This window comes from Panicum virgatum, chromosome 5N, assembly GCF_016808335.1.
Source record: "Panicum virgatum strain AP13 chromosome 5N, P.virgatum_v5, whole genome shotgun sequence".
Classification (NCBI taxonomy): Eukaryota; Viridiplantae; Streptophyta; class Magnoliopsida; order Poales; family Poaceae; genus Panicum; species Panicum virgatum.
In genome coordinates, this window is record NC_053149.1 from 36,574,912 (window position 1) to 36,599,860 (window position 24,949).

Here is a 24,949-nt window from a genome sequence, read left to right on the forward strand (position 1 = left end):
GGGAGGAAGGGAATTGTTTGCCCATGGAAAAATCAAGGAAATTCAAGAAAATACTAGAAAATTCAAACAAATAAAAAAGCTGCTCTGAAAATTCAGGAAAACACATAAAATGCTTGATAAAATCATAATAAATTTGTTGCATCATGAATTCAGGATTCAGGAGCACGTTGAGATCATAGAATAGACTACCGCCAATCTATTCATGTCATCATCCAATAGAGATGGGCATAACTAGAATACAATATCGTTCAAGCACTACGTCCTCCTAGTGCTTTCAGCATCATATGAAACTGACACCAAAAATAGATCGATTCCCTTCAGGAGAATGCATCCAAAAAATGGAAGAGTTGAGATTTCTGATTCATCATTCATCCTTGTTACTTGTCGAATATAGCAGCATTCTTCCTTGTGAAACTTTAGGATCACCAGTGAATAGATCATTTGGGGTTTCTGTACAACTTTTCTCTTCACGAGTTACAATTGGTCCTAATCTAGGAAAACAAGAACACAGAGAGAGAGACGGAGAAAACCCTCGCTGCCACTGGAGCTCGATTCGGCATCTCTGGTTCGGTGGTGAGGATCCGCTCTTTGGCGGCGACGGTCGGTGCAGTGGCGACGGCGAGCCGGTGGTGCTTCCCGTCGCTTCAGCACATCCCTGATCGGCTAGGGTTTCTATCGGTGGGGCAAAGGGCGACGATCTTTGGACTGTGTGCCACTGACCCCCACCTCTTCCTTTTATATGTGTGCTGCGCGACGGGGGCCCACCAGCCTTCCATGGACTGGGCGCCCCCGATCAGGGCGCGAGTCAAGGCCCGTTTGGTCCGTTGGGCCCAAACGGTGGAGATCAACACTAACATTCTCCCCCTTGATCTCATCTCGTATTTTAACTTATCTCAATCTTTACTTTCTTCATTCTTGATTCTTTATCTACCTACTTCATTACAGATTAGTGCATATGAGCATGTCTCATCGTCACGGTCAATAGCCGATGGACTTAACAGCTACAACACACCTCTCGGTTCTGAAATAGATACTTTAACTTTGGGCCCTTTATCGTCCGGAAAACATAGGCTATACCATAAACCCATGTCGACTGTGTGTTCTCTGTACACACTGGGCGGCAAGCCTTTAGCAAGCGAAGCGAGCGCTCTACCATATGAGCTACACCCCCTTTGATCCGCAGACACTTTCTGTCATTTATACTCACAATGCATTTCATCATGATTCCGGACTTTCTCCTTTACAACGTATAACTTTGTGTCAATGTGTTTGGCACCACACTTGACTCGTTGTTATAGGAGCAAAATACTTTAATGGTTATTGCTGTTGTCAACCATTATCAACTCCGGGTACAGGTTCCCTTAACCATTTTGCCTGTCCCTTGGCCTCGTATCATGCTATACTATATCATTGCATCACATTAATCATAATTGCTTTGTTTTGGAGCTTTTCCACACAAAACCTCCAAATGTGAAAGTTAGCGACAATTGTGGATTTCGCTACATATTTCACAAGTTCTACTTTTGTACTCACAACCTTTTGAGAGTACTTGATCTTTCCAACTTAGCATGAGGCCAATTTTCTCAATTTCAATTCCAGTGATCTATCTCTGGATTGTACTTTTGCCAAAATAACCCGGATACACAAAACTATGTCAGGGTAAGTTCTTTACTTGCGCGCTTATAAAGCTTCCAACAGCTGAAGCATATGGGACTATTTCTGTTTCACATTGATTCCTGTAACATTAAGGTTCCCAAAACCATTACCCTTGACGATAGGAACAGGCGTAGGTTTACTCATATGCATACTTTATTTCTTTAAAATCTTTTCCAAGTATGCCTTTGTTGTAACCAAAATACCCCTTCCTTTTATCTCGATGAGTTTCAATTCGTAGAATGAAAAAAAAAACCCATCACTGATATCAAAATTTGAGGACAAGAGTTCTTTATTTATAATAACATATTAACACCACCACTAGAAAGTAGGATGTTATCTTTATTTAAGATGTGGAAATCAAATTCCCCATTCTTTAACTTTTCTTAAAAGCTATTGTCCTCCTCAATCTGTTGGAAACCCAAAATTTCATACTGTTTCATTTAAGCTTTAGATACCACCATCTCGTGGCTTTCTTCAATCCATAAATGAATTTACTATTGTGGTATCCCGTATGTTCTTTCTTCTCTTTGACTAAAACTTTTGTCACAAATTTTGCTTTATATCTTTCAACATTCCTTCTGGAAACACATTGCGTTTTATAGGTCCATCATAACATACTGTGATGGCTCTTTTAGGAATCATTTCTTTTTCCATGTTCTTAACCCATGGAATTCTTGTGACTTCCTCAAATGAGGTGAACAACCTCCATTTGATTTTCTTTACTTTGTATAGGGTTGATGTTACTCCTTTTGCCAAATGGCAACAGAACATCAGTAGGCATGAGAAAATTTTTGTTCTTGAATCATCGAAGTGGGCATGCATTCCCGCTTCTCTTCAAGTCTTAGGTATCTACATACCATGCTCCCCCAGATTTTGCCATCTTTTGTAAATATGGCATATCAGTAAATCTCTTTATTTGGGTTCCATCTGTTAAAAATTATATATATGCTCTGTAAGCACCATCTTACTATCTGTAATGAAGTAGGTAGATAAAGAATCAAGAATGAAGAAAGTAAAGATTGAGATAAGTTAAAATACGAGATGAGATCAAGGGGGAGAATGTTAGTGTTGATCTCCACCGTTTGGGCCCAACGGACCAAACGGGCCTTGACTCGCGCCCTGATCGGGGGCGCCCAGTCCATGGAAGGCTGGTGGGCCCCCGTCGCGCAGCACACATATAAAAGGAAGAGGTGGGGGTCAGTGGCACACAGTCCAAAGATCGTCGCCCTTTGCCCCACCGATAGAAACCCTAGCCGATCAGGGATGTGCTGAAGCGACGGGAAGCACCACCGGCTCGCCGTCGCCACTGCACCGACCGTCGCCGCCAAAGAGCGGATCCTCACCACCGAACCAGAGATGCCGAATCGAGCTCCAGTGGCAGCGAGGGTTTTCTCCGTCTCTCTCTCTGTGTTCTTGTTTTCCTAAAACCCTAATCCATTTCGCTCCTTTCCTTTTCTCTGCGCCCGCTCCGAGCCGGCGGCGCCGCCGCCTGGTGCTCTCCTACCGGCGCTCCTCCAAGCGGCAGTCACGCCGGTGTGGCCGGCGACCCCGAGGCATCCTTTCTTTCTCGCGCCTCCCTTCCCATTTCCTTCTGTCCCAGCTCGGGTCCTGCGGCGCCGTCGGTGGCCTCTTGACACCACGCTGGCCGGTCTGATCGCCGCGCCATGGCCGGCGGCCCCGAGCCCGTTCTTTCTTTTCTCTCCTTCCCGGTTCTTTTCTGATCCCGCAGCGCACCACAGCCACTGCAGCAGCGACGACGGCAGGCACCCAAGATGGTCATAGAAGGAGACTGGCGGCACCGCCGTAAGGCACCTCGCTGATGTGAGCGTTCGCCCTGGGCTGAGCGCTCCGCCGTCGAGTAGCCTTGCGACGGTGCCCTGCACGCCCGAGCTGAGGCATGGCCGTGCGTTGGCGTGGCCTTCCCGGCCGGCGAGTCATCATTTCTTTCCTATTCGAAATCGATATTCTTTTCTTTGTTCTCGATCCAAGATCGAGATCTTTCTGTTGCTTTAGATCCGAGTCCGGATCCTTCCCAATCTCGATCTACACACCATGGTTAATTCATATCCAGCTACAGTGCTTTTTGATACTGGTGCTACGCATTCCTTCATTACTCAGTCTTTTGTCGAGCATCATGGTATTCATACTAGCACATTAAAGAGGTGCCTGTTAGTATCTTCACCGGGTGGACAGTTGAGGTCTCACACTTACTGCCCGAGAGTCAGTGTTTCTTTGAGGGGAGTAGAGTTCTGTACTGATCTGATGGTGCTAGACACCAAGGGCATTGATGTCATTCTGGGAATGGAGACTCTGGCCAAGTGGGGAGTTCGGATAGATTGTGCTCAGAGGACAGTCTTGCTATCAGCTTCCAGTGGCCAAGAGGTTGTTATCAGTGCAGTAGAGCCTTCTGGATTTCTTCATCAGATGGAGGCTAGACCCACGGGCGGTATTCGCGTGGTGTCTGAATTCCCGGATGTCTTTCCGGATGATCTGCCAGGTATGCCGCCTGAACGCGCCATTGAGTTTTGTATTGATCTCTTGCCTGGCACAGCTCCTATTGCAAAGCGGCCCTACCGTATGGCGCCTATAGAGCATGAAGAAGTTAAGAAGACTATTGATGAGTTGCTAGCCAAGGGCTATATCCGTCGCAGCTTCTCTCCTTGGGCTTTTCCATTGCTGCTAGTAGATAAGAAGGATGGCTCGAAGAGGATGTGTGTGGATTATCGGGAGTTGAATGCAGTCACTATCAAGAACAAGCATCCACTGCCCCGTATTGAGGATCTCTTCGATTTGCTTCGAGGTGCTCGTATATTCTCGAAGATTGATCTTCGTTCGGGTTATTTTCAGCTGAGGATCCGTCCTGGGGATATTCCGAAGACGGCATTCACCTGCAAGTACGGGCTATATGAGTATACAGTCATGTCCTTCGGCTTGACTAATGCCCCGGCTTTCTTCATGCATCTGATGAACATGGTCTTCATGGATTATCTGGATGTCTTTGTGGTGATTTTCATTGATGATATTCTGATCTTCTCCAAGACAGAAGAAGAGCATGAGGAGCATCTGAGACTCGTGTTGCAGAGATTGAGAGAGCATCAGCTGTATGCCAAGTTCAGCAAGTGCGAGTTCTGGATTGACGAGGTGCCATTCCTCGGTCATGTTATCTCTCAGGGAGGCATTGCTGTTGATCCAAGCAAGGTGAAGGATGTGCTCGAGTGGGAGACACCGCAGACAGTGAAGGAAGTCAGATCTTTCTTGGGCTTAGCTGGATATTATCGGAGGTTCATTGAGAATTTCTCCAAAATCGCGAAGCCTTTGACTTCTTTGCTAGAGAAGAATGTGGCTTTCGTATGGACTGATGAGCGTCAGATGGCCTTTGATGAGCTGAAGAAAAGGTTGACTACGGCGCCAGTCCTGACTCTGCCGGACCAGACGAAGAGGTTCACCGTATATTGTGATGCTTCGAAGGATGGTCTTGGGTGTGTTCTGATGCAGGAGGGCAGAGTGATAGCTTATGCTTCACGGCAGTTACGTCGGCATGAGCTGAATTATCCTACTCATGATCTTGAGTTAGCCGCAGTTGTGCATGCTCTGAAGATTTGGAGGCATTACTTGTATGGGCAGCGGTGTGATATCTACACTGATCACAAGAGCCTCAAGTACATTTTCACGCAGAATGAGCTGAACATGTGGCAGAGAAGATGGCTAGAGTTGGTCAAGGACTATGATCTGGAGATTCACTATCATCCGGGCAAGGCCAATGTTGTAGCAGATGCTCTGAGCAGAAGAAGTTATGTCAACATGGCCGTGGCTTTCCAGATGCCTCCAGAGTTATGCGAGGAGTTCGAGCAGTTGAGTCTGGGCTTCTTGCATCATACTTCCAGTGCAGCATTTGAGGCAGTACCGACTCTAGAGGCAGAGATCAGGCAGCATCAGAAAGATGATGAGAAGCTGCAGGAGATTCGTGAGTTGCTCAAGAAGGGCAAGGCCCCACATTTCAGAGAGGATGATCAGGGTACTTTGTGGTACAAGAACCGGATCTGCGTGCCTGATGTGCATGATCTTCGGAAGTTAATTCTGAGTGAGGCCCATGATACAGCTTATTCTATTCATCCGGGCAGCACAAAGATGTATTATGATCTGAAGGAACGTTTCTGGTGGTATGGGATGAAGCGTTCAGTGGCAGAGTACGTGGCTATTTGTGACACCTGTCAGCGTGTCAAGGCTGAGCATCAGAGGCCAGCAGGTCTATTGCAGCCTTTGAAGATTCCAGAGTGGAAATGGGAAGAAATCACTATGGACTTCATTGTTGGATTGCCTCGTACTCAGAAAGGGTACAACTCTATTTGGGTAGTAGTGGATCGTCTGACGAAGGTTGCTCACTTTATTCCAGTAAACACTACTTACTCCAGAGCTAGACTTGCAGAGTTGTACATCTCTCGGATTGTCTGTTTGCACGGTGTGCCGAAGAAGATCATATCTGACAGAGGGTCTCAGTTCACTTCTCGGTTCTGGGAGCAGCTCCATGATTCGTTGGATACGAAGCTGCGTTTCAGTACAGCTTATCACCCTCAGACAGATGGGCAGACAGAGAGAACCAACCAAGTGTTGGAGGATATGCTGAGAGCTTGTGCTATTCAGTATGGTACTAGTTGGGATAAGTGTCTGTCATTTGCTGAGTTCTCATATAACAACAGCTATCAGGCCAGTCTAAAGAAGTCCCCATTTGAGGCATTGTATGGCAGAAAATGCAGGACTCCTCTCTATTGGGATCAGATCGGTGAGAAGCAGCTCTTTGGCCCTGAGATCATAGATGATGCAGAGCAGATGGTTCAGGCTGTGCGGGAAAATCTGAGGATTGCACAGAGCAGACAGAAGAGCTATGCAGATGGCAAACGGAGGGACCTGACTTTCAGTGTCGGTGATTATGTGTATCTGAAGGTGTCTCCGATGAGAGGAATCCGCAGATTTAATGTCAAAGGGAAGTTAGCACCTCGGTATGTGGGGCCATTCAAGGTGCTAGAGCGGAAAGGCGAAGTTGCTTATCGCCTGGAGTTACCTCTCAGCCTCTCAGGAGTTCATGATGTCTTCCATATATCTCAGCTGAAGAGGTGTCTGCGAGTACCCGAGGAGCAGGCACCCCTGGATGGAGTCGATGTCCAGGAGGATCTGACTTATACTGAGCATCCGGTGAAGATTCTGGAGACATCAGAGAGGGTCACTCGGAACAAGCGCATCAAGATGTGCAGAGTTCAGTGGAGTCATCACAGTGAAGCTGAGGCTACATGGGAGCGAGAAGATGAGTTGAAGAAGACATATCCAGATCTCTTTGCTAGCCAGCCCAGCTAAATCTCGGGACGAGATTTCTTTAAGGGGGTAGGGTATGTAACACCCTAATTTAAATTTCAGTATTTGTTAATAAATTCTTTGGCTTTAGTTAAATTTCCTAAGGTTTTTTTGTGTTTAGTTGGCATTTAATCTAATTTTCGTTCCTTAATTAATTAAAATTTATCATAAGTTTAAATTTTTGTTGCATTCATGCTGGTGCATAATTTTATTTGAGTGTGGTTTGAATTCAAATTCAATTTTGAATTCAAACTTTGATTGGTTTATAAATAGAAATAGAAATAGAAAAAGGAAAACCCAACCCAAAACAACCCGGCCCACTTCCCTCTCCCTTCCCGGGCGGTCCAGCCCACGCGCCTCAGCCCTTCTCCACGCAGGCCCGCAAGCCAGACCCCAGCCCAGCCCGCTCCCCGGCCTGGCTCACCGCGAGCGGCCCAACCGCTCCCCACTCTCTCACCCGCACCGCCTGGGCCCGCTCGTCAGCGCGCCCCCGCGTCACCCCGCTCGCCAGCGCCCGGCCCGCATCGCGCGCGCCTCGCCCGCCCGACCTGCCGGTCCCACCCGCCAGCGGCACCCCGCTCGCGCTCGCCCCGTCTCGCTGCGCCGGGACCCCACCGGTCAGCCCCGTCGCCTTCCTCCCGCAACGCCCGCCCGCGACTCCCGCCGGGGATCTCGCCGGTTTCCCAACCCCGGGCGCGCACGCCCAGGTTGGCCGCCGCCCTACAAAAGGGGCCCAAGGCACCCCCCTCGCACCCCATCCACTCCCTTCGCCGCCCCCAAACCCCAGCTCGCTGCGCCACGCCCTGCTCCGCCCCGCGCCGCTCCTCTGCGCCGCCGCGGCCACGCCGCCCCGTTGCACCAGAGCTCCGGCCAAGCGGCGCGACAGCTCCGCCTCGACGCCTGGAAACTCCCCGGAGTCTCCTTGTCCGATCCTGACCCGGGTGCACGCCGAATTTCGGCCCGAACCCCGCTGCAGGTGAGCCCGGCTCCGTGCCATTGCCCAACTCCGGTGATCCTCCAGCCATGTTAACCCTTCTCCTGGGATCGCAGAGCACCTTCGCACATGCCCGTGGAGAACTAGGAGCCAGACGCAACCCCCAGCATCCTCCTCCGCGAGCTCCGTTGAGCTCCGCCGCAGGACATCGCCGTCGACCCCCTGCGCCGGACTCGTTCTTCGATCCAACACCTTGGTGAGCCTCTGCCCGACTTCTTGTTTCGTTTACGCTAGATCTCTTAGGCCCGTAGCCCCCGTCCGCGCCCAGAACACCGCCGCCGGCAAACCACGGCCGCCAGTGCCGCTCTGCACGGCCGCACGCCACGCCAGCGCCCCTACCTGCCTCCAAGGGCCTCTGGACGAGTTCGCCGGGCCGCACGCTCGCTCCTCGACCAAACCCCGGCCGGACCCGAGCCCAGCACAGCGCGCGCGCGCACACCGGCGTCACCGCCGCGTAGGCCCGCCACCACCGCCTCACACGCCGCCCCGAGCCTCCCCTCCCCGCGCACGAGGCCCAGGTGGATTACGCATGCCGCGTACTCCATCCCAGGCCAAAGCCCCACTCGGATTGGCCCCCGGAGCGCCGGATTGGGCATCTCCGGCAAGCTCCCAAGCCAGGCCGCCGCGGGAAAGGTTTCCCCGGCGAGCTCCGCCGCCGCCCCGCGCCCAGTTAGGTCCGAGCCGTTCGATCCGGTTTCGACGCTCGGGATTAGATCAGAGTTGCATTAGATCTAAGCCACCAGATCTCAATCCGACGGCTGAGATCCAAAGATAACGGTTCACCCTGGCGTTTTTGTTAAAGAGACCCTGGAGTTTTCTTTAATCAACCCGCAGTCCTAGCGCGTTGAAAAATAATTATATCCAGGTCCAGTTTTTAACACTTTAGCCCCTGATCTTTATAGAATTTGAACCCGCCGTCCAGGCTTAGTCCTTTTGCGTGTTAGCCCCTGGATCTTTTCAGTAATTACGTTTTAGCCCTCGGTTTTAGCAGAAAGCCCCCTGAAACTTCAGTTTTCTTACAAATAAGCCCCTAGAACTTGTTTTTAGCCCAGAAAATGCGTTTTAGCTCCGTTTTTAGCGTTCTTTATATCCACGCGATCGTTGTAACGCGTAGAACAGTATTAGACTAGTTTAGTGTGCTGTTTTTATGTATTGATGTACTGTTTCTTAGTTTTTGTTAATGTTTGCTTGTATGCTTATTTTCGTGCATTGTTTTGGCCATGTGTTCGTGAGTAGACGTTGATCCATCTGAGGAGCCCCAGTACCAGTACCAGGAGCAGCCTTCTTCCGAGCACTTTGAGCAGCAGCCAGAGCAGTACGAGGAAGGCAAGTATAACATGAACAACCTATCACTTTTAATTACAATTTCATACTGCATTTTAATACTGTATGCCTTTAAGGATTTCCTAGCCAGTTTATATCCTTTATATATACCTTTGGGATGCATTTTGGTTAGTTGTGCTAGGTTGCTGCGCTATAACACACTCTGGTCCTTTTTAATTAAATTGATTAATGTTTTACTTGAACTTAATTCTGAGAGTGGCACTCTGTGTGGCTTGAGTGGCTCACTTCTCGTTAAAAGATGTTTTTTTTAGAAACATGGTTTAGGGGGCCAGCACGGTGCTTACTGCCTGGTTGGCCACTCTCCATAAGGACCGGTTCATAGAGCGACAACCTGGGACAACAGCGCTACCACAAGGCTAGAATGGGATAGACTTGGCGTAATAATTAGATCTTTTTGGTTTGGAGTAACTTACCTGCGGGGCAAGAGTAGTAAGCTTCAATGGTCCCTGCTCCTCCGGCTTGGTCTGTGCTTGGATTGTGCTCCTGTGCTTGTACCCCCGGAGGTGGGCCCCATCGTCGCCGACCTAACTCTCGCGGTTACGCCTTACCAACGAGATTCTTTTTAAAGGCCTCGTAGTGAGTCGCTAGTCATCTCACCTAAGGAAGTGTGATGAACAACTGGCGTAGCTCACGACTTGTGGGTAAAGATGTGCAACCTCTGCAGAGTGTAAAACTGGTATACTAGCCGTGCTCACGGTTATGAGCGGCCCAGATCCTCCTTTTGATTAGTGAAGTTATCTCCTTCCGACGAGGGAGGTGCTTCTCGGGGTTTACCTTGGTGGCTTGGTTTTGGTATGGTTCTCAGTAGTAGTATAATTAATTCTGATTAATTACTATGTAACTGGGTTAATGGTAATTCATCAACTCGTAGTAAATAGTTTTAATAAAATTTTGCCAACACTTAAAAGCTAATGCAGTTGAGTCAGCCAGCCTAGAGCCTCATAGTTTGTGTTATACTTGTTGAGTACAAGTTGTGTACTCACTCTTGCCTCTTCTCTACTTTTTTCCTCTTGGCTACGCTACTGCTGCTCAGTTCCTGCCGACACGAGGGAGTTCGTCCAGCGCTACCCGGACTACGAGGACTTCTAGGTGCTTCGTCTCCCAGTCGACGTCCCTGTGGCGCCCTGCTTCAGCTTCGGAGAGCTTTTACCGTATTTTTGTACTTCGCTTCCGCTGTATCAGACATTTTGTCATTATTGTAATAAATAACATTCGTATTCGCTTTATTATATCTTTTTACGTGATATGTGCTATGATATACTGTTCATTCTGTTGTATATACGTGTGACTTGATCCTGGCACGTATCTGTAACACCCGGTTTATAAAAGAACATAAACCGAGCAATCATATACGTGCCAGGATCAAGTCACACGTATATACAACAGAATGAACAGTATATCATAGCACATATCACGTAAAAAGATATAATAAAACGAATACGAATGTTATTTATTACAATAATGACAAAATGTCTGATACAGCGGAAGCGAAGTACAAAATACGGTAAAAGCTCTCCAAAGCTGAAGCAGGGCGCCACAGGGACGTCGACTGGGAGACGAAGCACCTAGAAGTCCTCGTAGTCCTGGTAGCGCTGGACGAACTCCCTCGTGTCGGCAGGAACTGAGCAGCAGTAGCGTAGCCAAGAGGAAAGAGTAGAGAAGAGGCAAGAGTGAGTACACAACTCGTACTCAACAAGTATAACACAAACTATGAGGCTCTAGGCTGGCTGACTCAACTGCATTAGCTTTTAAGTGTTGGCAGATTTTATTTAAGCTATTTACTACTAGTTGATGAATTACCATTAACCCAGTTACATAGTAATTAATCAAGTTTAATCATACTACTACTGAGAACCAAACCAAGACCAAGCCACCAAGGTAACCCCGAGAAGCACCTCCCTCGTCGGAAGGAGATAACTTCACTAATCAAAAGGAGGATCTGGGCCGCTCATAACCGTGAGCACGGCTAGTATACCAGTTTTACACTCTGCAGAGGTTGCACATCTTTACCCACAAGTCGTGAGCTACGCCAGTTGTTCATCACACTTCCTTAGGTGGGATGGCCAGCGACTCACTATGAGGCCTTTAAAAAGAATCTCGTTGGTAAGGCGTAACCGCGAGAGTTAGGTCGGCGACGATGGGGCCCACCTCCGGGGGTACAAGCACAGGAGCGCAATCCAAGCACAGACCAAGCCGGAGGAGCAGGGACCATTGAAGCTTACTACTCTTGCCCCGCAGGTAAGTTACTCCAAACCAAAAAGATCTAATTATTACGCCAAGTCTATCCCATTCTAGCCTTGTGGTAGCGCTGTTGTCCCAGGTTGTCGCTCTATGAACCGGTCCTTATGGAGAGTGGCCAACCAGGCAGTAAGCACCGTGCTGGCCCCCTAAACCATGTTTCTAAAAAAACATCTTTTAACGAGAAGTGAGCCACTCAAGACACACAGAGTGCCACTCTCAGAATTAAGTTCAAGTAAAACATTAATCAATTTAATTAAAAAGGACCAGAGTGTGTTATAGCGCAGCAACCTAGCACAACTAACCATAATGCAACCCAAAGGATATATATAAAGGATATAAACTGGCTAGGAAATCCTTAAAGGCATACAGTATTAAAATGCAATATGAAAATGTATTTAAAGTGATGGGTGGTTCATGTTATACTTGCCTTCCTCGTACTGCTCTGGCTGCTGCTCAAAGTGCTCGGAAGACGGCTGCTCCGGGTACTGGTACTGGGGCTCCTCAGATGGATCAACGTCTACTCACGAACACATGGCCAAAACAATGTACGAAAATAAGCATACAAACAAACATTAACAAAAACTAAGAAACAGTACATCAATACATAAAAACAGCACACTAAACTACTCTAATACTGTTCTACGCGTCACAACGATCGCGTGGATATAAAGAACGCTAAAAACGGAGCTAAAACGCGTATTCTAGGCCAAAAACAAGGTTCAGGGGCTTATTTGCAAGAAAAACAGAGTTCCAGGGGGGTTTTCTGCTAAAACCGAGGACTAAAACGTAAAAACCAGAAAGATCCGAGGGCCAACGCGTAAAAAGACCCTAACTGGACGGCGGGTTCTATTTCTAAAGAGCTCAGGGGTTAAAACGTTAAAAACAGGACCTGAGTGGTATTATTTTTGAATAAAGGTGGACTGCGGGTTGATTTCAAGGAAGGTGGAGGTCTCTTTAACAAAAACGCCAGGGCTAACCGTTACGTGCGTATTAGGGCCGTCGGATCGAGATCTCGTGGCTCTGGTTCGATGGGATTTGGGATCTAATCTCGAGTGTTGATTTTGGATCGAACGACCCAGGACGAACGTGATCAACGGCGGCGGCGGAAGTCACGGAGCGCGGCGGCGCGCGGCCGCAGAGTCGCCGGCGTTGGCCGTTCCGGCGCTCTAGGGGTCCTCACAGGCTGTGGTCAGGTCCAAACGAAAGAGCGTGGCATGTGTAATGCACTAAGGCCTAGTGTGCGGGTCAGCCTTGACTAGAGCAGCGAGTCCAGCGGCAACGGCGGCGCTGTGCCGGTAGGGCTCGCCGGGGTTTGCCGATCTGGCACTCCCGGGGTCAATTCGACCCGTGCGTGGGTCTGGAATGGGCAGTGCGCCACGGCGAACTTGCCTGGGCACTAGACTGGGCTTGGTAGGGCTCTGGGCAACGTGTGCGGCGGCACGAGCGGCTCTGCCCGGCGAGATTCGCCGGCGAGCGGGCGTTCGGTCACCTAATGAGGTGCTACGCCCTGCAAAGTCTAGTGAAACCGAACAAGGAGGCCTCGGGGTGCTTACCGAGGGTCCAAGACCGCTGGAGCTGCTACGCGGGGTCACCGGCGTTGATGGCGAGCGGCGGCGTACGACGCTGTGCACGGGGGCCGGGCGTTGTGGAGCTCCTCCGGTCGCCCAAGCTCCACAGGTGGATGAGTGACAACGCTGTGAAGGTTGTCCAGGGGTCAGGGGGGGCTCAGGGGTCGCCGGTGGCGAGAAATCGAGAGGCGGGTCAAATACCTGCGGTGGCGCTCCGGGGAAAATCCCGGCCGCTAAAGAGGTCAGAGCAGAGGGCCGCGGGCTCGGGGAAGTGCCTGGGCACGGGGCGAGGCTGCTGCGCGCTTCTGGGAGGGCTGAGGCGTGGCGGAGCAGCGAGGCCTCGGCGGCGTGGGGCTCTGCTCCGGCGCGGAGGTCGTGGGGGGGTGGAACCGGGGCTTGGGGCGGCGCTAGCGGGGAGGGTGAGAGCGCAGGGGTCGCGGGGTGGTTTAAAGGGGCTGGCCGCGGATCTCGGCGAGCGTGCCCAGGGAAGGGTGCCGCGAGGATCACGGCCGGCGATTTCGGCCGTGACTGGCGCGGGCGCGTCGGGAGAGAAGGGCCTGACATGGGGGGCCGGGCTGTCAGCGGCGCTGGGGCAGTGGGCGCTGGCGTGTGGGGCCATGCTGCAGCAGGGCCGCTCGGTCAGAGGCGGGAGGCGACGCGCGGGGCGAGTGGGGGTGACGCGGGCGCAGGCCGGGATGGGCCGGCTCGGGCTGCTGCGCGAGCAACGCGGGCCGAGCGGGGCGCGCTGGGCCTCGCGGGGTTGGGCCGCGGGAAGGGAGAGGGAGGAACGGGCCGGGTTTTGGCTGGGTTTGACTGGGCTTGGGCTGGTGGGTTTTTGGGCCGGGTTAGAGTGAGGTTTGGGTTTGGTTGAGGGTTTTGGGTCTCCTTTCCTATTTCCTATTCTTCCCATTTCTTAATCTAATTCAAACAAAGTTTGAATTCAAATTTGAATTTGAATTCAAACCACACTCAAATAAAATTATGCACCAGCATGAATGCAACAAAAATTTAAACCTATGATAAATTTTAATTAATTAGGAACAAAAATTAGATTTAAATGCCAACTAAACACAATAAATCTTAGAAATTTGAATAAAACCAATTAAATTTATTAATAAATACTGAAATTTAAAATTAGGGTGTTACAGACCCTACCCCCTTAAAGAAATCTCGTCCCGAGATTTAGCTGGGCTGGCTAGCAAAGAGATCTGGATATGTCTTCTTTAGCTCATCTTCTCGCTCCCATGTAGCCTCAGCTTCACTGTGGTGACTCCACTGAACTCTGCACATCTTGATGCGCTTGTTCCGAGTGACCCTCTCTGATGTCTCCAGAATCTTTACCGGGTGCTCAGTATAAGTCAGATCTTCCTGGACATCGACTCCATCCAGTGGTGCCTGCTCCTCGGGTACTCGCAAACACCTCTTCAACTGAGATATATGGAAGACATCATGAACTCCTGAGAGGCTGAGAGGTAACTCCAGGCGATAAGCAACTTCGCCTTTCCGCTCTAGCACCTTGAATGGCCCCACATACCGAGGTGCTAACTTCCCTTTAACATTGAATCTGCGGATTCCTCTCATCGGAGACACCTTCAGATACACAAAATCACCGACACTGAAAGTCAGGTCTCTCCGTTTGCCATCTGCATAGCTCTTCTGTCTGCTCTGTGCAATCCTCAGATTTTCTCGCACAGCCTGAACCATCTGCTCTGCATCATCTATGATCTCAGGACCAAAGAGCTGCTTCTCACCGATCTGATCCCAATAGAGAGGAGTCCTGCATTTTCTGCCATACAATGCCTCGAAGGGAGACTTCTTTAGACTGGCCTGATAGCTGTTGTTATATGAGAACTCAGCAAATGACAGGCACTTATCCCAACTAGTGCCGTACTGGATGGCACAAGCTCTCAGCATATCCTCCAACACTTGGTTGGTTCTCTCTGTCTGCCCATCTGTCTGAGGGTGATAAGCTGTACTGAAGCGCAGCTTCGTATCCAACGAATCATGGAGCTGCTCCCAGAAACGAGAAGTGAACTGAGACCCTCTGTCAGATATAATCTTCTTCGGCACGCCATGCAAGCAGACAATCCGAGAGATGTACAACTCTGCAAGTCTAGCACCGGAGTAAGTAGTGTTCACTGGAATGAAGTGAGCAACCTTAGTCAGACGATCCACTACTACCCAAATGGAGTTGTACCCTTTCTGAGTACGAGGCAAACCAACAATGAAGTCCATAGTGATTTCTTCCCATTTCCACTCTGGAATCTTCAAAGGCTGTAACAGACCTGCTGGCCTCTGATGCTCAGCCTTGACACGCTGACAGGTGTCACAAATAGCCACGTACTCTGCCACTGAACGCTTCATCCCATACCACCAGAAACGTTCCTTCAGATCATAGTACATCTTCGTGCTGCCCGGATGAATAGAGTAAGCTGTATCATGGGCCTCACTCAGAATCAACTTCCGGAGATCATGCACATCAGGCACGCAGATCCGGTTCTTGTACCACAAAGTACCCTGATCATCCTCTCTGAAATGAGGAGCCTTGCCCTTCTTGAGCAACTCACGGATCTCCTGCAGCTTCTCATCATCTTTCTGATGCTGCCTGATCTCTGCCTCTAGAGTCGGTACTGCCTCAAAAGCTGCACTAGAGGTATGATGCAAGAAACCCAGACTCAGCTGCTCGAACTCCTCGCATAACTCTGGAGGCATCTGGAAAGCCACGGCCATGTTGACATAACTTCTTCTGCTCAGAGCATCTGCTACAACATTGGCCTTGCCCGGATGATAGTGAATCTCCAGGTCATAGTCCTTGACCAACTCTAACCATCTTCTCTGCCGCATGTTCAGCTCATTCTGCGTGAAAATATACTTGAGGCTCTTGTGATCAGTGTAGATATCACACCGCTGCCCATACAAGTAATGCCTCCAAATCTTCAGAGCATGCACAACTGCGGCTAACTCAAGATCATGAGTAGGATAATTCAGCTCATGCCGGCGTAGCTGCCGTGAAGCATAAGCTATCACTCTGCCCTCCTGCATCAGAACACACCCAAGACCATCCTTCGAAGCATCACAATACACCGTGAACCTCTTCGTCTGGTCTGGCAGAGTCAAGACTGGCGCCGTAGTCAACCTCTTCTTCAGCTCATCAAAGGCCATCTGACGCTCATCAGTCCATACGAAAGCCACATTCTTCTCCAGCAAAGAAGTCAAAGGCTTCTCGATCTTGGAGAAATTCTCAATGAACCTCCGATAATATCCAGCTAAGCCCAAGAAAGATCTGACTTCCTTCACTGTCTGCGGTGTCTCCCACTCGAGCACATCCTTCACCTTGCTCGGATCGACAGCAATGCCTCCCTGAGAGATAACATGACCGAGGAATGGAACCTCGTCAATCCAGAACTCGCACTTGCTGAACTTGGCATACAGCTGATGCTCTCTCAATCTCTGCAACACGAGCCTCAAATGCTCCTCATGCTCTTCTTCTGTCTTGGAAAAGATCAGAATATCATCAATGAAAATCACCACGAAGACATCCAGATAGTCCATGAAAACCATGTTCATCAGATGCATGAAGTAAGCCGGGGCATTAGTCAAGCCGAAGGACATGACTGTATACTCATATAGCCCGTACTTGCAGGTGAATGCCGTCTTCAGAATATCCCCAGGACGGATCCTCAGCTGAAAATAACCCGAACGAAGATCAATCTTCGAGAATATACGAGCACCTCGAAGCAAATCGAAGAGATCCTCAATACGGGGCAGTGGATGCTTGTTCTTGATAGTGACTGCATTCAGCTCACGATAATCCACACACATCCTCTTCGAGCCATCCTTCTTATCTACCAGCAACAATGGAAAAGCCCAAGGAGAGAAGCTGCGACGGATATAGCCCTTGGCTAGCAACTCATCAATAGTCTTCTTAACTTCTTCATGCTCTATAGGTGCCATACGGTAGGGCCGCTTTGCAATAGGAGCTGTGCCAGGCAAGAGATCAATACAAAACTCAATGGCGCGTTCAGGCGGCATACCTGGCAAATCATCCGGAAAGACATCCGGGAATTCAGACACCACGCGAATACCGTCCGTGGGTCTAGCCTCCATCTGATGAAGAAATCCCGAAGGCTCTACTGCACTGATGACAACCTCTTGGCCACTGGAAGCTGATAGCAAGACTGTCCTCTGAGCACAATCTATCCGAACTCCCCATTTGGCCAGAGTCTCCATTCCCAGAATGACATCAATGCCCTTGGTGTCTAGCACCATCAGATCAGTACAGAACTCTACTCCCCTCAAGGAAATACTGACTCTCGGGCAGTAAGTGTGAGACCTCAACTGTCCTCCCGGTGAAGATACTAACAGGCACCTCTTTAATGTGCTAGTATGAATACCATGATGCTCGACAAAAGACTGAGTAATGAAGGAATGCGTAGCACCAGTATCAAAAAGCACTGTAGCTGGATATGAATTAACCATGAACGTACCAATAACCACGTTGGGAGCCTCGGCCGCTGACTCGGCCGTCACGTGGTTCACCCTGCCCTGTGCTGGCGCCCTGGGCTGAGCTGGGCGTCCCTGCTGTCCCGCCTGCGCCTTCCGGGGGCAAGCGTTGGCGTAGTGCCCCGGCTGGCCGCAGTGAAAGCAGGTGCGTGGAGGTCCCTGAGCCTGCTGTCCGGTAGGAGCTGCCGGACGTGGAGCCTGCGGTGCCGGTGGAGCAGAACGAGCCGGAGGTGCCGGTAACCTCGGGCCCTGACCTGCCTGCTGCTGTCGAGGCGGGTACTGCTGCGGTGGCCTCTGCTGGTACTGCTGAGGAGGCCGGTACTGAGGCTGGTACTGCTGGGGCTGCTGGAGTCGAGGACGAGTGTTGCTGCCGGAAGCAACGGGGACAACCTTCCTCTTCTTGTCCTCCATCTCCAGGTGCTTACGCTCAGTGTTGAGCGCACTGTCAACCAGATGGTTGAAGTCGTCGAAGCGGAGGTTGAGCAGCGCGTACTGGAGGTAGTCCTCAAGACCCTCCATGAAGTGCTCCTGCTTCTTGCGGTCATCCGCAACCTCGGCAGGGGCGTAGCGAGCCAGCTGAAGAAAGCGATCACGATACTCCGTGACCGACATAGTCCCCTGAATTCACAAAGACAGATAGATATCGGAAGATTAACTCAAGATTCATAAGGATAGAACAAGGGCATTAGCTCAAAAGAAACCGCTGAATGATTATACTTAGGATTACCTGCTTCAGTGCAAGGAACTCCTTCTGCTTCATCTTCATAACGCCCGCGGGGACGTTGTGGCTGCGGAAGCGCTCCCTGAACTGGAGCCAAGTGAGAGCCTCGCGGTCGTGAACTGGGTGGGACTCCCACCAGTCCAAAGCTGCCCCTCGCAGCTGTCCTGCTGCGTACAAGACGCGCTCACGGTCATCGCACTGGGCGATGTCCAGCTGACGCTCCACTGCACGGAGCCAGTCGTCAGCCTGAAGAGGGTCGGACGTGTGAGAGAACGTCGGCGGGTGACCCCTCAGGAACTCAGCACGCCTGTCGCGAGGCTGCGGCGGTGGAGGAGGCGGAGGCTGAGTGTGAGCGTGCTGAAGAGCCTGAACGGTGTTGTTCAGGGTAGCCATCATCTGCATCTGGAGCTGGAAGTACTGCTCCGGAGTCAAGGGCGGAGGCATCGGGATCCCGGTACCCTGGTTGTTCTGACCCTGCTGCTGGCCAGAACCTGAACCGGTGCTCCTGGTGTTCACCATCTGATTTGAACAAAAGATTTCACGAGTAAGGATATTGCAAGAATGAATTCAGATGGTTATGATAACTCTTTGCGGAAAAAGACTCCGACATGATAAAGTAGACAGGGTAGAGTTGACTGTTTTACCCCCAACGATCTAGCTCATTTTATTAATTAGTTAACTTTAACATCTGAGTGGTTTTCTTTAAGCAAATTTAAACTACTAAGCTATGCAATCATTCAAAGATCCAAATCAAACATGTAGCATAATAACAAGCAGACAATTTTCACGACTTAGCCGAGTTTAGCAATAGACTCGACTAACACAACGCGTCGCAGAACGTGCTATCGTATTATTATAAAAAGGTCACCTAGCTAACTCATGGTGGTCAGATGACTGATTCAGGCCAAAATCTACGAAAACTATTCTTCAGAGAGAAAAATCAAGGCAGAAGGGTAAAAGGTCAAAGAAGTCAAGGGGTATAATAGTAAAATAATTAAAATTTATCATAAGTTTAAATTTTTGTTGCATTCATGCTGGTGCATAATTTTATTTGAGTGTGGTTTGAATTCAAATTCAATTTTGAATTCAAACTTTGATTGGTTTATAAATAGAAATAGAAATAGAAAAAGGAAAACCCAACCCAAAACAACCCGGCCCACTTCCCTCTCCCTTCCCGGGCGGTCCAGCCCACGCGCCTCAGCCCTTCTCCACGCAGGCCCGCAAGCCAGACCCCAGCCCAGCCCGCTCCCCGGCCTGGCTCACCGCGAGCGGCCCAACCGCTCCCCACTCTCTCACCCGCACCGCCTGGGCCCGCTCGTCAGCGCGCCCCCGCGTCACCCCGCTCGCCAGCGCCCGGCCCGCATCGCGCGCGCCTCGCCCGCCCGACCTGCCGGTCCCACCCGCCAGCGGCACCCCGCTCGCGCTCGCCCCGTCTCGCTGCGCCGGGACCCCACCGGTCAGCCCCGTCGCCTTCCTCCCGCAACGCCCGCCCGCGACTCCCGCCGGGGATCTCGCCGGTTTCCCAACCCCGGGCGCGCACGCCCAGGTTGGCCGCCGCCCTACAAAAGGGGCCCAAGGCACCCCCCCTCGCACCCCATCCACTCCCTTCGCCGCCCCCAAACCCCAGCTCGCTGCGCCACGCCCTGCTCCGCCCCGCGCCGCTCCTCTGCGCCGCCGCGGCCACGCCGCCCCGTTGCACCAGAGCTCCGGCCAAGCGGCGCGACAGCTCCGCCTCGACGCCTGGAAACTCCCCGGAGTCTCCTTGTCCGATCCTGACCCGGGTGCACGCCGAATTTCGGCCCGAACCCCGCTGCAGGTGAGCCCGGCTCCGTGCCATTGCCCAACTCCGGTGATCCTCCAGCCATGTTAACCCTTCTCCTGGGATCGCAGAGCACCTTCGCACATGCCCGTGGAGAACTAGGAGCCAGACGCAACCCCCAGCATCCTCCTCCGCGAGCTCCGTTGAGCTCCGCCGCAGGACATCGCCGTCGACCCCCTGCGCCGGACTCGTTCTTCGATCCAACACCTTGGTGAGCCTCTGCCCGACTTCTTGTTTCGTTTACGCTAGATCTCTTAGGCCCGTAGCCCCCGTCCGCGCCCAGAACACCGCCGCCGGCAAACCACGGCCGCCAGTGCCGCTCTGCACGGCCGCACGCCACGCCAGCGCCCCTACCTGCCTCCAAGGGCCTCTGGACGAGTTCGCCGGGCCGCACGCTCGCTCCTCGACCAAACCCCGGCCGGACCCGAGCCCAGCACAGCGCGCGCGCGCACACCGGCGTCACCGCCGCGTAGGCCCGCCACCACCGCCTCACACGCCGCCCCGAGCCTCCCCTCCCCGCGCACGAGGCCCAGGTGGATTACGCATGCCGCGTACTCCATCCCAGGCCAAAGCCCCACTCGGATTGGCCCCCGGAGCGCCGGATTGGGCATCTCCGGCAAGCTCCCAAGCCAGGCCGCCGCGGGAAAGGTTTCCCCGGCGAGCTCCGCCGCCGCCCCGCGCCCAGTTAGGTCCGAGCCGTTCGATCCGGTTTCGACGCTCGGGATTAGATCAGAGTTGCATTAGATCTAAGCCACCAGATCTCAATCCGACGGCTGAGATCCAAAGATAACGGTTCACCCTGGCGTTTTTGTTAAAGAGACCCTGGAGTTTTCTTTAATCAACCCGCAGTCCTAGCGCGTTGAAAAATAATTATATCCAGGTCCAGTTTTTAACACTTTAGCCCCTAATCTTTATAGAATTTGAACCCGCCGTCCAGGCTTAGTCCTTTTGCGTGTTAGCCCCTGGATCTTTTCAGTAATTACGTTTTAGCCCTCGGTTTTAGCAGAAAGCCCCCTGAAACTTCAGTTTTCTTACAAATAAGCCCCTAGAACTTGTTTTTAGCCCAGAAAATGCGTTTTAGCTCCGTTTTTAGCGTTCTTTATATCCACGCGATCGTTGTAACGCGTAGAACAGTATTAGACTAGTTTAGTGTGCTGTTTTTATGTATTGATGTACTGTTTCTTAGTTTTTGTTAATGTTTGCTTGTATGCTTATTTTCGTGCATTGTTTTGGCCATGTGTTCGTGAGTAGACGTTGATCCATCTGAGGAGCCCCAGTACCAGTACCAGGAGCAGCCTTCTTCCGAGCACTTTGAGCAGCAGCCAGAGCAGTACGAGGAAGGCAAGTATAACATGAACAACCTATCACTTTTAATTACAATTTCATACTGCATTTTAATACTGTATGCCTTTAAGGATTTCCTAGCCAGTTTATATCCTTTATATATACCTTGGGATGCATTTTGGTTAGTTGTGCTAGGTTGCTGCGCTATAACACACTCTGGTCCTTTTTAATTAAATTGATTAATGTTTTACTTGAACTTAATTCTGAGAGTGGCACTCTGTGTGGCTTGAGTGGCTCACTTCTCGTTAAAAGATGTTTTTTTTAGAAACATGGTTTAGGGGGCCAGCACGGTGCTTACTGCCTGGTTGGCCACTCTCCATAAGGACCGGTTCATAGAGCGACAACCTGGGACAACAGCGCTACCACAAGGCTAGAATGGGATAGACTTGGCGTAATAATTAGATCTTTTTGGTTTGGAGTAACTTACCTGCGGGGCAAGAGTAGTAAGCTTCAATGGTCCCTGCTCCTCCGGCTTGGTCTGTGCTTGGATTGCGCTCCTGTGCTTGTACCCCCGGAGGTGGGCCCCATCGTCGCCGACCTAACTCTCGCGGTTACGCCTTACCAACGAGATTCTTTTTAAAGGCCTCGTAGTGAGTCGCTAGTCATCTCACCTAAGGAAGTGTGATGAACAACTGGCGTAGCTCACGACTTGTGGGTAAAGATGTGCAACCTCTGCAGAGTGTAAAACTGGTATACTAGCCGTGCTCACGGTTATGAGCGGCCCAGATCCTCCTTTTGATTAGTGAAGTTATCTCCTTCCGACGAGGGAGGTGCTTCTCGGGGTTTACCTTGGTGGCTTGGTTTTGGTATGGTTCTCAGTAGTAGTATAATTAATTCTGATTAATTACTATGTAACTGGGTTAATGGTAATTCATCAACTCGTAGTAAATAGTTTTAATAAAATTTTGCCAACACTTAAAAGCTAATGCAGTTGAGTCAGCCAGCCTAGAGCCTCATAGTTTGTGTTATACTTGTTGAGTACAAGTTGTGTACTCACTCTTGCCTCTTCTCTACTTTTTTCCTCTTGGCTACGCTACTGCTGCTCAGTTCCTGCCGACACGAGGGAGTTCGTCCAGCGCTACCCGGACTACGAGGACTTCTAGGTGCTTCGTCTCCCAGTCGACGTCCCTGTGGCGCCCTGCTTCAGCTTCGGAGAGCTTTTACCGTATTTTTGTACTTCGCTTCCGCTGTATCAGACATTTTGTCATTATTGTAATAAATAACATTCGTATTCGCTTTATTATATCTTTTTACGTGATATGTGCTATGATATACTGTTCATTCTGTTGTATATACGTGTGACTTGATCCTGGCACGTATATGATTGCTCGGTTTATGTTCTTTTATAAACCGGGTGTTACAGAGTGAGAAAATTTTTGTTCTTGAATCATCGAAGTGGGCATGCATTCCCGCTTCTCTTCAAGTCTTAGGTATCTACATACCATGCTCCCCCAGATTTTGCCATCTTTTGTAAATATGGCATATCAGTAAATCTCTTTATTTGGGTTCCATCTGTTAAAAATTATATATATGCTCTGATACCAATGTGAAACTTTAGGATCACCAGTGAATAGATCATTTGGGGTTTCTGTACAACTTTTCTCTTCACGAGTTACAATTGGTCCTAATCTAGGAAAACAAGAACACAGAGAGAGAGACGGAGAAAACCCTCGCTGCCACTGGAGCTCGATTCGGCATCTCTGGTTCGGTGGTGAGGATCCGCTCTTTGGCGGCGACGGTCGGTGCAGTGGCGACGGCGAGCCGGTGGTGCTTCCCGTCGCTTCAGCACATCCCTGATCGGCTAGGGTTTCTATCGGTGGGGCAAAGGGCGACGATCTTTGGACTGTGTGCCACTGACCCCCACCTCTTCCTTTTATATGTGTGCTGCGCGACGGGGGCCCACCAGCCTTCCATGGACTGGGCGCCCCCGATCAGGGCGCGAGTCAAGGCCCGTTTGGTCCGTTGGGCCCAAACGGTGGAGATCAACACTAACATTCCTTGCCTGTCATGATCCACACAGGTGTATCAGTGAGATTTAAAAAGATGAAGCAAATAATAAGTATCAAATTTATGATTGTTTTTATACTGCTAGCATTAGTGAATACAGGTGGTTACCAAAATCTGCCTCAAGACAAGAATATGTGGGAAGATATATGCATCACGGAGAGAATTATGTGTTGTCAGAGTACCATCAACAGATCTTTGAACAAATAGAAACAGAAGGTTGTAAATATTAAAGTTTATCTTTCGAAAAATAAATATTAAAGTTTAACATTTCACGCAAGCAGAAAGATTAAAAAAGTTATTATGCATATCTGGTGTATTAGACTTTGATCACCAGTAGATTTGTTAATCAAAGATGGTGTCAGAGGCATCTATATCAGAAAACTGAAGATGTTATTATGCATATCTGCATAATTGAGTTATAACAGGAAGTGACGCTTCTGCTCATGCAGTGCCGGCTGATTCAACCTCTCAGCTTGGTTCTTTAATGCCTACGTCTGGCCTCTAGATTTCATTTCAAAATATTCATTTAGGTGAGTCTGAACCATGTTCCGGACCATCATACCCAGTCCACATACATAACCAGAGCGTTTCATACTCATTGACGGACATTAGGAAGGAATATACCAAACATTTGCAACAACGAAAAAAGTTCTTTTCTTTGGGGAATTAATTCCATAAGGAACTACATAATCAACTTGCATATGCTGTAATCAGATTAGGCTGCACCAAAGTGAGAATTACATTTCTAAATTATACATATCAAAACAAGAAAACAGAACTTCCTAGCAGCTGGCAGACTATAGATGAAGCTGTAATGTAAAAAAATGAAAAGAACAAAAGCTATTATCAACCTTGTACTCAGGACATTCCAGTCAGGACAGGATCGATGAGCAAGAATGTGATGATATATACAAAGAATGTGATGATATATACAAAGAACTCGAATCAAAGATCTGACCCAACTAGCTAGATTAAGCAACCTTTCCAGCCCGTAATGCATGTCTAATTAACAGGAACCAGCTCGTCATGCACGCAAAAAGGCTTTGTTCAGAAACATTAATTAATCCTCAGTAGAGACTAGAGAGCCTACAAAGCAAAATTGCGGAGGTGCGTGTGCCCAGGTGCGTGTGCGTGCGGGGGGCGATGCGGAGGAGTGCGTACATACCGACGAAGTGGCCCCGGAGCTCAACGTCGGGTCCCTCACAGCCGCCGTAGGGCTCTCCCGACCGCGATTTTTTGCAGGATCTGCAAGAAAAGGTGTGAGGAGAGGAGAGGAGAAACCTTAGCGTGGGGGCAAGGAGATGCAGGGGGACGGGGAGAGGGGAATCACTTGATGCAAAGGAGGAGTTGGCTGCAGGAACACCGGAGGGAGAAGCAGGTCGGAGGAGATCTAGGCGGCGGCGGCG

At 50.2% G+C, this 24,949-nt stretch overlaps 1 long non-coding RNA gene across 1 annotated transcript; it reads right to left on the reverse strand.

The window, feature by feature from the left end:
* Positions 1 to 91: 91 nt before the first annotated feature.
* On the reverse strand, positions 92 to 24,949 carry LOC120676735. The gene is made up of 3 exons (XR_005675976.1): positions 24,709 to 24,949; positions 23,530 to 24,042; positions 92 to 401 (listed from the first exon to the last, which is right to left on the reverse strand). It is a non-coding gene; the product is annotated as an uncharacterized LOC120676735 (long non-coding RNA).